Consider the following 4905-nt stretch of genomic DNA (forward strand, 5'->3'; position numbering starts at 1 on the left):
AAATCCCCTTATTCTTAGGCTAGATAATAAAAAGACAGTCATTACTAGTGCTTTTAGTTCCTTTGGGTTCGACAATCCAATCTTGCTAAAACTATACTACTGTTCAATAGGTACACTTGCCTACATCGTGATAATAGTTAGTTTCAAGAACGATTAATTATAAATATATAAAACTTACCTTTCACAAAAATCGCGATCAAGTTTTTGGCGCCGTTGCCGGGAAACTAAGATATTAGGAACACTCAATTTTTATTACTTTAACCATTTATTTTTCTAGCAAGTTAATTCTATTTTATTTTTATTTATTAATTTACTTTTTCTTTAACTTGATAGGTTTTTATAGTTTATGACTAGAAGAAACCCGTCAGGACCACTATTTTTTGACGAAGAAATCGATCACACAGTTCGCAGAAACCAAAGAGAAATAAGACGAAGCTTAAGATACACAGAAAACGAGCAAGAGGACGATACTTCAACCACAATCGAGGAGATGGCTGAAAACCAAGACAGTCAGCTACCTCCTGCAATACCCGTTGAACTAGCAAATCAAAATCCTACTCCTGGTACTATGTATGATTATGCTAAACCTACTTTAACAGGAACTGAGTCAAGTATAGTTAGGCCTGCTACTGCTGCAAATAATTTTGAACTAAAACCTAACACTATTCAAATGATACAGCAATTTGTTCAGTTTGATGGTTTGTAGGATGAGGATCCAAACACTCACTTGGCAAATTTCCTGGAATTCTGCGATACATTTAAAATTAATGGCGTTTCTGACGATGCCATTCGTCTTCGGTTATTCCCTTTTTCATTGAGGAACAAAGCTAAACAGTGGTTTGAACTTGTTACCACAAGGGTCAATTACTACTTGGGAACAAATGACCGAAAAATTTCTATTAAAATATTTCCTGCCGGCTAAAACAACCAAATTACGTAATGATATCTCTTCATTTGTGGAGATGGACTTAGAAACTCTTTATGATGCATAGGAGAGATACAAGGACCTACTGCGAAGGTGTCCTCACCATGGACTACCTCTATGGTTGCAAGTTCAAACATTCTACAATGGTATGAACCCCTCGACAAGGCAAATGATTGATGCAGCAGCCGAGGGAACCATCAACAACAAAACACCCGAAGAGGCTTACGAATTTATTGAAGAGATGTCATTTAATAACTATCAGTGGCAAGTTATGAGGACTAAGCCAACTATAACAGCAGGCGTTTATAACGTCGATTCAGTTACTATGCTATCAAACCAGGTAGAACTTCTAAATAAAAAGATTGATGGTTTACTTGGTTCAACTCAGGTACATCCTGTAATGAGGTGCGAGACGAATGGAGGAGGAGCATGCATAAAGTATCAACCCTTCAACCCTAGCATCGAGGAGGAACAAGTCCAATATATGGGTAACAATAACTCTAGACCCCAAAATAACCCATATAGTAACACTTACAATGCAGGTTGGAGGAACCATCCCAATTTCTCGTAAGGCGGTTAAGGAAATCAAAGACCACAACATCCTCCAGGTTTTCAACAACCACCCTATCAACAGGAAAAGAAACCGAACCTTGAAGGGATGCTGTCTAAATTTATCTCGGTGTCAGAAACCATTTCCAGAACACTGAGACAGCATTTAAAAATCAAAAAGCGTCGATCCAAGGGCTCAAAACTCAGATTGGCCAGCTTTCTAAACTAATCTCTGAAAGACCACAAGGTAGCTTTCTAAGTAATACTGAACCCAACCCAAGGGAACAACTCAACTTGATTAATGTTCAAGATGAAGAAAGATTCATTGAGCCTGAGCCAGAATCGAGGCAAGAAACTATAGTGAGCAGAGATCAAGGTGAGGTAGGTTATAATAAAAACAAATCTGTGAATGTCGAATATAAACCTCATGTGCCATACCCCAACGCGATAAGGAAAGACCGCTCAGATGAAGAATTTGGTAAATTCTTTAAACTCTTAAAAAATTACATATTAACTTACCGTTCATTGAAGCTCTATCGCAGATGCCAAACGCAATGAAATTGTTAAAGGAGCTTTTAGCAAATAAAGAAAGTTGGACAAGACATTGCATGTGGAGCTAAACGCAGTTTGCTCAACTATTCTGCAGAATAAGCTACCCAACAAACTAAAAGACCCAGGGAGTTTTACGATTCCTTGCTTAATTAGTGGTTTAGATGTTAATAATGCATTATCTGATTTATATCAACCCACCCAGCTAGCACACCAATATCGCAGCAAAACAACCAATAATAATGCAACATAGCTGCTAGAAACAGTAAATGTGGCAAAGCCACCAGTAGCAGTGAATGTGCCATGGTCACCAATATCCCAAACCCATGCAGTATGTCATGTCATAAATATTACGTGTATGCAAAGTCATACTCAGTACAATCATATATGTAAATCATAAGCACATCATTCATATGGAACATAAGGGCATAATCGTCATTTTACCATACAGGGATATTATGGTCATTTTACCCTATAGGGGCATTACGGTCATTTTACCCTGCAGGGGTATTATGGTCATTTTAACTATTTTGGGGTTTTAGCTAACATAACAACCTCTCTGAAGGTCTACAGTTGGTTCGAGCGACACAGATAACCTAAATGATCATAATGGTGTAAATGGGCCCAAGGCCTATTGCTCGGCCCAAGTCAGCCCACACGCTTGTGTGGCCCATTTAGCCCAAGTTCAGTTACGGCTATGTGACCTACATAGCCCAATCCAATATTTATCACTTATCGTGAATTTAATTTGTGTGGGGCCTACGAGCCCATTAGGCCCACACGACCCATTTTGGCCCAATGTAGCTCATAACGGCCAAGTCTATGGAAAAGCTCGTGGTGGCCTTTACAGTTTATGGCCCATGATTTGTGGCTCAATTTACCCCACGAGCGATCGCACGCTTGAGAGGCCTCAAATGCCAAAGTTTTGACACTTCGACTTTTCGGCTTTTGCCGAGTTACAGTCCAATCAGTGTGGAATACACACCTTTTTGCGCAATCAAGTGAGCCACTTTCGAGCCCAAAGCCTACATTGCAATAAGGCACACTATCAGTTTTCCAATCAATAGAATTCACAAAACTTAATCTCCAATCACCGTCCACTACTAACCTTGAATGAACGACAATGGCTTATTGCTTTTTAAATAACTAACTCAACTGATCAAACGTTTCTTGCCGATTAATTGCATAAACCAAAGATCCTATTAGATAGAATCAATTGTAGATGTGGCTTAAATCCACAAATATCATTTACAGAAACATAAGGATATTCAACCTTTGCCCAAAAAGAAAGAAGGTAATGCATTTACCTTTATTGGGAAAAATAAGAGGATAAGGTTTTAATCGCTTCCAAAACACTTACACTCCTTTACTCCACTGAAATCCCCAGAACCCATCACATATTACAACACGAAGAAGAATGAGAAGCGTAGTAAAAAAAACATAAGAAAAAAACATTCGGCTTCCAAAAAAAATTTAGAAGAACCGACTTAAACACATATTGGAACGATCAAGAAACAAGAGAGAGAACATACGAGTACCTATTGATTCATCAGAACTCTTGCGAGACCAAAACCACAACACCAACAGTACGCACAAAAGCAATTCCCCCACACCAAAAATTAGGGAAAAACTGAAAGAAGATGAAGAAAAGAAATAGGGATAATCGGCTAGGTGAAAAACCAAAGGAAAAGAGATAATGGGGAAGAAAGAAACTATATTCGGTCAAGATGAAGAAAAAAGGTGAGTGAGACAAGAGGAGAAGAATAAATTCGGTAGAGGGAATTATGGAGAAGAGAAAAGAAAAGCTTCGGAGAAGATAGCCAAAATTCGCCAATTGGCCCTTAGGAGGTTCGGCAAAATGAACAAAGTACAAACCAAAGAAGAAAGTTAAAGGAGTACGAAACCAAAAGAGAGAAAAAGAGCAGCTACCAAAACCCAATGAACTAGACCAATTCGGCACTAAGTGCCTAAGACCAATTTGGTACCCAAAGAATCCCAAATTTGGCCAACTCCACCCCTTGTGAAACTCCACGATTTTCTCCACCAAAATCTCATCCATATCCATAACAACCATCAGCCAAACCCTTGATTCTCTCCCTTTGACCAAGTCCACAACCACCTCAGCAGAATTTTAATCCAACACTACCTCTCTCACCTCATGGCAATAAAATAAATACACCTTGTATGCCATGGGATTCGAACCCAAGTTCTCCCAGTTACCAAGTCACGCCACTTGCCACCAAGCCACAAGGCTTTTTGTGACAAAAACCCCCCACATTTAAATATAAGGCCTAAATACTAACATCCAGATTTACTTAAAAGCAAAAACTAAAACTTTTGCAAAAGCAAGGACTTGAATACAGACTTCTCTAACACTTCTAAATATGCCCAAACACTTAGCCATTACAGCAGAAAATCCATTTTTGAAATTTTCTTGCACAACTAAATTCCAATTGTTTCGATACTCGAAGCCCATTTCTTCTAGGCCCAAATTTGGGGCGTTACACTACACTACAAACCTTTGACTGAACTGGCAGTTTTACTGCAACCTATTGGTATAGTGGATTATCGTATTGCATTGTACCGCATGTACGTTACCTATGCTACGTACCACTATCTGATCGGACAGTTTCTATTGCATGTCTGTACTGTGGTTAACCGCATTGCACACTACAGCTTATAGCTAGCTTTGTTGCATAATATACATGATTGGCAGTCTATCTACATATAATTAGTCCCAATACCCAGAGGGTCGTGGACAATCCGAATAGCCATCATTGCCGGGCAACCTGGGATGACATCAGTTGGAGTGCAAGGTTGGATGGGCCTTATAGGGTCCTAAGTGGATTTATTGGTTGGACGAGCTTAAAGCTCTTATGAGG

The 4905-nt window shown here is 39.2% G+C and overlaps 1 non-coding gene across 1 annotated transcript; it reads right to left on the bottom strand.

Moving 5' to 3' along the window:
- Nucleotides 1-930: 930 nt before the first annotated feature.
- Nucleotides 931-1036, bottom strand: LOC121225415 (small nucleolar RNA R71). The gene has a single exon (XR_005923293.1). It is a non-coding gene; the product is annotated as a small nucleolar RNA R71 (small nucleolar RNA).
- Nucleotides 1037-4905: the final 3869 nt, after the last annotated feature.

Source organism: Gossypium hirsutum, chromosome A03 (genome assembly GCF_007990345.1).
Source record: "Gossypium hirsutum isolate 1008001.06 chromosome A03, Gossypium_hirsutum_v2.1, whole genome shotgun sequence".
Taxonomy (NCBI): domain Eukaryota; kingdom Viridiplantae; phylum Streptophyta; class Magnoliopsida; order Malvales; family Malvaceae; genus Gossypium; species Gossypium hirsutum.